The sequence below is a fragment of the Tenrec ecaudatus genome, chromosome 2 (assembly GCF_050624435.1).
Source record: "Tenrec ecaudatus isolate mTenEca1 chromosome 2, mTenEca1.hap1, whole genome shotgun sequence".
NCBI lineage: Eukaryota > Metazoa > Chordata > Mammalia > Afrosoricida > Tenrecidae > Tenrec > Tenrec ecaudatus.
Genome location: NC_134531.1, coordinates 112,344,899 through 112,354,716, shown reverse-complemented (window position 1 = coordinate 112,354,716; position 9,818 = coordinate 112,344,899). Strand labels below are relative to the sequence as shown.

Below are 9,818 nucleotides of genomic sequence, written 5' to 3'. Positions count from 1 at the left end.
AGGAGTTCTCTGCCCTACAGGCCCCAGACGGAAGCCTTTCTCACAGCTGCTGCGGGCCCCCTGGGAGCTTTGCAGGCTACAGTTACAGGGCTCCGTAACTTTCCTCCTGCTGTTGGCTCTTGGAGGTAGGGCTTGGGGTGAATTGTGGAGATAACGAGTTGGGCCAGAAAACAGAAAGGTGCTGTAGAAGACTGGGGGAAGAAAGTGGAACATTGCAAGTGAACCTCACAGGAGAAAGACACCACCCCCCACCCCACTGGTCCGAACAACACCCCCACCCCCACCGGTCCCGGGCTACCAAACAACTACAGATCATTTTCTTTTCTGATGCATCTAAGTAATTTCCAGTATTTCAACCAGTGATATAATTCAAAACTTAGGGCCACATCTGTAAAGAGCACTCCACTACCTGTTTTCATTGGCTTTAGGAGCTCTCACAATAGAGCTTTTCCCTCTAGGTCTGACCACGCCTTCCATGGGTTCCTCCTGTGTCCTTTTCTTCCCACAGAGCTACCTGGATTCTGAAGGCTTCCAAAAGAGAATCCTGACGTACTATTCTGGATTTTCCAGAAACGAACTTTAATTTAAAGTGATAGGCAACCTCGTTTTGAGCCAGCTTAAGTTCTTGAACTCAAATTGGATTGTGACTGAGTTTAAACATGTTGGATCTCTTAATAGGTGTATTCACTATTGCTCGAGAAGAAATAGAAAATTACTGGATAACTAATACTAAATCAGATACTTGGTATGGTCATAAAATATTCCTCTGTCCCAGGGTTCTACAGGTATGATCTGCTCAAGTCGTAAGCCTTTTGTTTATTAACCAAAGAAGGCCCAAATGTATGTGTGTCATATAGATAGAATGGCATCTCACAGCTTCACATATGAATCAGTGGAGAGAGAATTATTAAGAAGAGGACAACTGGGTAGCCAGTTGAGGGAAAACAGTAAGAACCTCACCTCACAGTTTACTCCCAAATTCCAACTGTCATATACTGTATTCTTTCTTGTTTTGAAGATTAAATACTAGAATGAAACATTTTTAAGGGAATGAATAAAATTTTCTGAGTGACAGCGGAATCAAAAGTCATTTGGGGAAAGCTTAAAAAACTTGGCCAAATGAGATTTTAATAACTTCATAGTTAACAAGATAGGAAAAGCTTAGTAAGCCAAGCTGAAATCCAAGCCAGAAATTGGGAAAATTACATTTTAACATATTTTAGACAAAGGGCCAGTATCCTTACTGATTACTAAAGAAAAGGAAAACCAATAGAAAAATAATGCAATGAATCTGATGAGACAATTCATGTGAACTCCCAGAAGAACAAATCTGTCATGGAAAAAATACAGAGAATGTTCCTTAGAAGGTGAGACTTCATCACACGTACTTTGGACATGTCAGGAGAAAGCAACCTTTGGAGAAGGACGGCATGCTAGGTAAAGAGGAGGGTGTAGCAAAAAAGAGGAAAATCCTACATGAGGTGGACTGACACAGTGACTGCAAGAATGAGCTCAAATATAGTAACAATTAGGAGGTTGGCGTAGGACCAGGCAGTGGTTCATTTTGTTGTACATAGTGTCACTATAAGTTGGAACTGATTCAGGGTTATCTTTAACAACAAAACAATAATTAAAATATTTCCATCATTCCTTTTGTAAAAATATATTTATTGAGTTCATGCCTTTTATAGCTAATTGAGACCATGGGAATAGGTTAGCACATAAGCCAGAAAAAGATCTCTGCATCGTTAGAATTGGTCTTCCAGTTAGGCATATAATTCAGATTAACACATCAAATAATGAAACTAAACACAATGTAATATTAGGTGATAAACATTGCATTAAAAAAATTAAAATTCAGCGATCAAAATAAAAACCACAATGAAGAAACCAGTTGTCCTCCAGTTATTCTGACTCAAGGAGATCTCAAGCTTGCCCGAGTTTATCTGTGCTTCATAGATACTTAGTGACTGTTTTGGAAGGAGATGACCAGCACTTTCTTCTAAGGCATCTCGGGGTAGACAAGTGCTCACGTACTGGTTAGGACGAAGTACTCTTGTGCCTTTTTTAGATTGAGTGGTCAAGAAAGCCTCCTTGAAGAAATGGCCTTTGACCAGACATCTGAATAGAATGAGAGAATAAGCAATGAACACATTTGGGAAGGAAGGAATTCCCAGGCAGAACCCTGTGTAATTCCCTGATAAGGTAAGTAGCCAGTAAACAAGGGCCAAAGTGATAGGAAATAAACAATTACAAAGATAAATGGTCCATATCTTGTAGGTCCTTGGAGACAATGATCAGGAAGTTGTTTTTCCATAGAATTTTCTTTTTTGACTGTAGAATGGCCTGATTGATGTTTTAGAGCAGTGGTACTCAACCTTCCTAATGCTGTGACCCTTTAATACAGTTCCTCATGTGGTGGTGACCACCAATCCCAAAATTATTTATGTTGCTTCTTCATAACTAATTTTGCTACTGTTATGAATCGTAATATAAATATCCGATATGCAGGATATATTTTCATTGTTACAAATTGAACATAATTAAAGCATAGTGATTAATCACAAAACAATATATAATTATATATTTGAAATATTTATTTCTAATTAGAAATAAATGAAATTTTGTCTTGAAATATGGTGTAGCATGGTTAACAGTCTTCATGCTGGGTACTCATATGTTGGCGTATCTGCATGTGGGTGGTCCTGCCTGAAGACGGATAGAGGAGCTGTGTCTTGATTCCTAAGACCATCGGAAACATGTGTTTTCTGGTGATCTTATGCAACCCCTGTGAAAGGGTTGTTCAACACCCAAAGGGGTCGTGACCCACAGGTTGAGAACCTGTATGAAGCAAGGGCGGAGTCTCCCCTACTTAGTAGGCCATTGCAAGTCCCAGAGGAAAGAGAGAGTAATGTCTTGGTCCAGAATAGTAATGAAAACAGTGAGAAAACTCAGATAGGCTGTTTAAAAATCACTTTAGAGGTGAATATTAAATGACATGTGAAGATGTCCATGTTAAATGAACACTGTACAGTATGATTTTACTTTTGTAAAAAACTACATAGTACATGCCCCAAATAATAAAATTATGTCTGAATGTGGATTGCTAAAAGGCTTAACTTTTCATTTTATAATTACTCTCAAACTTGGACGGTATTTATGTTTATTTCATTTTCTGTGTGTTGCTAAGCAAAATTTATTGTAGAAAAATAAAGTAATAGAAAATATGTGGACAAACAGTAATAAATATATTCTGGGATTACTCAATCCCCATGATTCATCATCGCATTTAATCTGCAGTTTCAGTGGTCTTATATTCATGTAAAATTTAAACATTGACCGAGGAAGAACAAAGAAGAGTTGATGCAGCTGAATTATGGTGCTGCAGACTGCCAAAAGAACAAACAAATCTGTCTTGAAGAAGTACAGCTAGAATGTTCCCTTGAGGTGAGGATGGGACAACTTCCTCTCACATACTTTGGAGATATCAGAAGAGACATTTTTGAGTGACAGCACTGATGTCTCTGGAGAAAGACATCATGCTCGGGACAGTAGAGAGGTAGGAAAAAAGACAAAGGCCTTGACAAGATCGATTGGCATGCTGGCTGCAACAGTGGGCTTAAACATAGGAACGGTTGTGAAGATTGCACAAGGCCGGGCAGTGTTTCATTCTGTTGCAGAGGGTCACGAGTTGAAGCCAACTTGATGCCACCTAACAACAACCACTCTTAAATGCAACTTTCAAAGTTTCTTCTGACAATTTTACCTTCTTTCCTATCTTTTGAATGACCTTTTACTTTTTTCTTGATGTTCTTGATGTCGTCCCACATCTCATCAAGTCTGCTGTTATTAGTGTTGAATGAGATGTTCTCAGACTCCAGTGGGATATAATCAAGGTTGTATTTTGGCTCTCGTGAACTTGATTTCATTTTCATTAGCTTCAACCCGATTTACATATGAGCAATTACTGGTTTCTTCCAATCAGACCCTTGCCTGGTTTTAGCTGTTGATACTGAGCTTCTTCAGCAACTCTTTCCATGAATGTAGAAAATTTGATTTCTGTGTATTCCAGCTGGAGAAATTCATGTGCATAGTCGCCGTATGTGTCCTGAAAAAATATATTTGCTATTGGCAAGTCATTAATTTCTGTGGTAGTTACATAATTTGTTGTCAATTTGAGACTTTACAAGTGAAGGGGTGGAGTTTAGCCTGTAAATCAGGTCGTAGCTTGATGACCTCATTTGGAGGCACTAAGGAGATAAATAGCTTGTTGGAGGCAGGACACACACTCACTCCCTGTAAGACATCCCTGTGGAGAAGACACATGGAGAGAGGTTGATAGAGCCAGAGCCCTGGAGTTAGAGGAGCCACGTGTAGACCCCTTGCCAGCGCTAAGTTTCTTATACTGCCACTGGATCCACAAGACTTTCCACCCACTGGCCTGTGATTGTCCTGCATTCAGCCTCATTGCATGTGTTTCGTGAGTCTGAAGAGGAATTTTATAGACTGGTTTCGGGTGTATGGGCCAATCTCGGACCTATGAACTTGATCTGGACTGGGCTGGGATGTTTTCTTAATGTACAATTATTCTTTGATATAAAACTCTCACACATAGGAGATTTCCTGGATTTGTTTCTCTAGTCTACCTGGACTCACACAGTCTCAAAAAGTGTACCATGCAATTTCCGGCTTTGTTTCTATCACCGAGAACAGATTTTCAAACTATTGTTCCTTTTTGTTTTCAACTTTCCATCCCCGTTGCCAACAATTATCAATGCATCTTGATTGTATGTTTGATCAATTTCAGACTGAAGACATTGGTAGAATTCAATCCATCACTGAGTTTAACGGTTGATACATACATTTGGATAATAGTTGTATGGATTGGATTTCCTTGGATAACTATCATCCTTTCACAGGCAGTACTGCAAGAAATATCTTGAAATTTCTCTTTTGAAAACGAATGCAACACCCTTCTTGATTGTGTCATTCCCAGCATAGTAAACCATGTGATTTTTTAATTCAAAAGGGCTATTGCCAGTCCAGTTCTTTTCACTGATGCTGAGGACAGCAACCTGTATCCACTCCATTTAATTTTTGATGACTTCTAATTGTCTTACTTTATCCATTCCAAGCTCCCATTATCAGTAGATTTTTTGCAGTCCTCATTTTGAGTCATGTCCATCAGCAAATGCAGGTCCCCAAAGTTTTGCTCCATCCATGTCATCATGATGTATTCTACTTTGAGAAAGCAGCTTTTCTTTAGTAATACTTGGAGTGCCTTCTGACTTGAGGGCCTCATCTTCTCGCAAAGTCTCTGACAACGTTCTTCCAGTCATTAGACTTTCAGCATCTGACTATGTTTTGATGCTATCCATAAAGTTTCAGTGGCTACTTCTGAAGCGTACAGCTGATTTATTCTTTTTAGTTTGTTTATAGTCTGGAACGTCTGCTGAAACTTTGGGTGACCCTGCTTGTATTTGAAATACCAGTGACCTAGCTTCCAGCAGCATCGCAACCTACTAGCCACCACAGTACAAAAACTGACAGATAAGGTGTTGAGGTCAGGCAAAGGCTAGCCAATAGCAAGGTTCAGAACCAGAATTTAAAAATATCCAAAAGTCACAATAGGTCTTGCTTCTACTAAAGCTCAGTCAGGATAGAGAGGTCTGGCTTTCTAGGTGTAAGAACTGTGCAAGTGGTACCGGCATATGTGCCCAACCCAAGGAAAACAAAGGATGGTGTCGTAAGTCACACCACTTAGTAAAGTAAGAGTAGTCTTATAAATGTGCTGTCAAGGAAACAAAGGTTGTTATTTGATTCAGATCCTCTATTTAAACCAAACTCACTACCATGGTTTCAAAAGGCCTCAATCCCACCCTGCTAACTGTGAGGTCCAAATGTGAAACCACGACTGCTCTGCAGGAGGGACAGAAACAAACCTACCTGCTGCCATTAGGCCAATGCTGACTCACAGGGACCCCCTGTTGGTTTCTAAGACTGGGATTGTCTGTGGCAGTAGAAAAACCAAGGCTTCTTACTACTATAAAGAGCTACAGTCTCTTTAACCCAGATGGGAAGTTCTCCTCTGTCCTATAGGGTCACTGTGAATACAGAATAGAATGCCTTTGCAAAATGAGATTACAGCCACAGACATAGAGTATAATAAATCATATAAGGGATTATGGACAGAAGGGCCATATGAATTGACTACAACTTATGCTTTTAACATTTTTCCCGTAGGTCTTTTAAAATGACAACCTACCAAGCTGTTTTTAAGTGCTGCAGTCTTTCCATGCTAATTTTATTTGTAATATAGTAAACATTCTTGATTATGCTTGTTCTGCTCCCCCCCCCACATACTTTTTTTTAAAACCAAAAAAGGTTTTATTTCATACGGTTTGTTTGTTATTATTGTTTGAAATAGTTTATTGTGCCAGCTTGGCTGATAAACACAAGTGGGATTAATTGAAGGGTGGAGAGATAAATAGTTCGGTGAGCCTCACCTTTACTGTCTCTCGCGCTTTGATCATCGGACCAGTGTGAGGCTGCCTTGCTTGTTCTGTGCCTCAATTTGCAAGACCTGTGAGACACCTAGCCTGTGGATTGTGTCACTGTAAGTTGAGGTCCCTTTAAGACCACATGATTTGAATTTATATCTCTTGAGCTGGGGACTGACAGTTGGTGACCTGGCTGACAGTTGGTGACCTGCCTTGCTGTTTGCTGCCTGTGCAGGGATAGCCTGAATCTCTTTACAGAGGACTACCTGGCGACCCTCAAGTCTTGAAGGACTGCCATTGTCTCACAACTCTCACGGGAGTGAGTTGCACTGAGCCATTTGTACTGCTTTATAATTTAACTGTTCATTTCTTGTATTTATCTATCTGTATATAATTTAACAGTTCATTTCTTGTGTTATCTATCTATCTTTATAAATATATATATATATATTTATAATTATCAGATATCTGGTTTTCTCTTTCTGGAGAACGCTGTTTAATACATTGTTATTATTTTTTTAACCTTAAAAAAGTTTGCTGTTTTTTGGAGCAAATTTTACATGGACATTTGCACTCTAGGGCTTGCTTTGAGATTATATGTATTATGTCCCAGGAGCCCTGGTGGCATGGTAGTTACGTGTTGGGCTGGGATCTGTGAAGTCAAAGTTGGAAGGCACCAGTTGCTCTGAGGGAGAACGGCAGCACTTTCTTCTTTAAACACACTTGCAGGCTCACCGACTCAGGGGCAGCACCGTTCTGCCTGTGTTGTGGTGATGAGTCAGCATCAACTTGATGGATGACAGTGAATTTGGATTTTTAAAAGTATATATATATATAAAACACCCATTTTTTGCCCAATTCCACTTTAATAATCTAAGAGAAATGTTTTTCAAAGCAGCCTGGGATCATATACTATTTCCAATTTAAGTATCAAAGTGTGTTCAAACTAAACAAAATAAAGAATGTGCTTGATGCGTATTTTGAAGAGAAACCTCTGTCATTGGCTAAATTAATTACACTGTAGATTGGCCATATGCCCCCTTGGGAGTGATAAATCATTTTCCCCCGTGAATGATAGTGATGTACCACACACTGCTATCCAGTCAATTCTGACTCATAGCAACCTGATAAATCAGGGAAAATAGCCCCTGTGGTCTTCTGTATGACATAGCCTTACTCAATACTAGCCCCCATGAAGAGATCACTGAAGATGCAGATGCTATGGCAAAGTGTGTTCAATATCAGATGGTGCCCAGCTATAAGAAAGAATAATATTAAAGGCTTAAGTACTAAACGGGTCTTAAAGACTTGTTTTAAAACAAGCACCCATCTAAGTAAGGCACATGGAGGAAGCACACCAACCCCAACCAGTATGATCCACAGATTGTAAAAACATCCAAGACTGGAGGAGGGAAATGGAAGAAAGGTTAAAGTTAAAAGAGCTGAATAGAAAAGTTCAAAGGCGGCTCAAAAAGGACAAAGTCCAATATTATAATAACATGTACAAAGACCTAGAGTTAGAACACTTAAGGATAAAAAGAACAGGCTCAGCATATTGAAAGCTGAAAAAAAAAGTCAAGCCTTGAGTTGCAATCTTGAAAGATTATAGGAGAAAATTATTGAATGATGCAGAAATCATCAAGAGAAGAAATCTTGACTAGTTTTTTTTTTTTGGTAAGTGCTCTGTGTATTCTTGTCATCTCCTCTTAATGCTTCTTGCAACTTTCACATGCATGTGAGGCTATTTAAAGTGCCATTGCTTAGGTCAGGCGCATGTGACTCCTCAATGTAACATCTTTGCTCTTCAACCCTCTCAAGTGGTCTTGTGCAACAGATTTACCTAATGCAAACTGTCTGTTGATCTGTTTTCTGCTACTTCTATGAACATTGCGCATGCAAGTAAGGCAATTGTCCTTGACAACTTCAACCTTTTCTCCATTTATCATGATGTTATTTATTGTTCAGTTGGAAGAATTTGGGTCTTCTTTACATTCAGTTGTAACCCAAGTGTTTCAAGTCCTCGCTTTCAGCAAACAAGGTTTGGTATCTGTATAACATAGATTGTTAATAAGCCTTCCTCCAATCCCAATCTCACATTCCTCTTCACATAATCCACCTTCTCTGATGATTTACTCAGCATATAGACTGAACAAGTCTGGTAAGAGGATACGACCCTGAAACACATCTTTACTGACCTTAAACCATGCTGTTTTCTCTTGTTCTGTTCATACAACTGATCCATGTGCCAGTTCCACAGGAACACAATGAAGTGTTCTGGAATTCCCATTCTCAAGGTTATCCATAGTTTGTTATGATCCACCGAGTCAAAGGCCTTGACATTGCCAATAAAACACAGTGAACATCTTGTATTCTCTGCGTTGTCATGATACACCTGACATGAGCAATGATATCTCCCATTCTAAGTCCTCTTCTGAATCCTGCCTGAATCTTGGGCAGCTCTCTGCCAATGTACTGCTGCAGCTTTTGTTGGATGATCTTTAGCAATATTTTACTTGCATGTGATGTTAGTGATAGTAATTATATTGCTCTATTGTTTGAGTATCTTGTTGGGTTACATGATTTGGGGTTGTTTTTTTTTTTGAATGGGTACAAATATGGATCTCTTCCAGTTAGTTGGCCATGTAGCTGATTTACAAATTTCCTGGCCTAGATGGGTAAGTGCTTCTAGTGCTTCATTGCCTTCTTTAAATATTTCAGTGAGAATTCCAGCAATTCCTAGAGCTTTGTTTTTGGCTAATACATTCAGTGCAGTGAGCTTCTTCCCTCTACACTATTAGTTCTTGATCATATGCTACCTTCTAATATGGTGGAAGAGCAAGGATGTTACTTTGAGGACTAACATGCACCTGATCTATGTATTGGCATGTGAAAGTTGGATATTGACTAAGCAAGAAGGAAGAAGAATAGATGCATTTGAATTGTGCTGATGAAAAATATTGAAAATACCATGGGCTGGTAAAAGGACAACTGATCTGTCAGGGAAGAAATACAACCACAGTGCTCTTTAGAGTCCAGGATGGTAAGACTTGCTCTTACATACTTTGGACACATAGTCAGGAGAGACTGTCCCTGGAGAAGGACATCGTGCTTGGTAAAGTGGAGAGGCAGTGAAAAGAGGAAGGCCTTCAAGGAGATGATTGACAGAGTGACTGCAATTATAGGCAGAGGAACAATCGTGAGGATGGTGCAGGACTGGGCGATGTTTCATTTTGCTGTGTCTTGGGTTCCTATGGGGTGGAGTGGACTACAATAATATGTAGAGTAAGTCCCCCGTGAATCCCTTCTGATGATTGACCA

The 9,818-nt window shown here is 39.5% G+C and overlaps 1 protein-coding gene across 2 annotated transcripts in view; it reads left to right on the top strand.

The window, feature by feature from the left end:
• Positions 1-9,818, top strand: part of TMEM232 (transmembrane protein 232) — a 50,948-nt gene that overhangs the window by 788 nt on the left and 40,342 nt on the right. For both annotated transcript variants that reach the window (XR_012782837.1, XM_075541373.1), the window contains exon 2: positions 2,072-2,205. The gene's annotated coding sequence lies outside the window, so the exon portion shown is untranslated. The remainder of the gene's footprint in view (positions 1-2,071; positions 2,206-9,818) is intronic.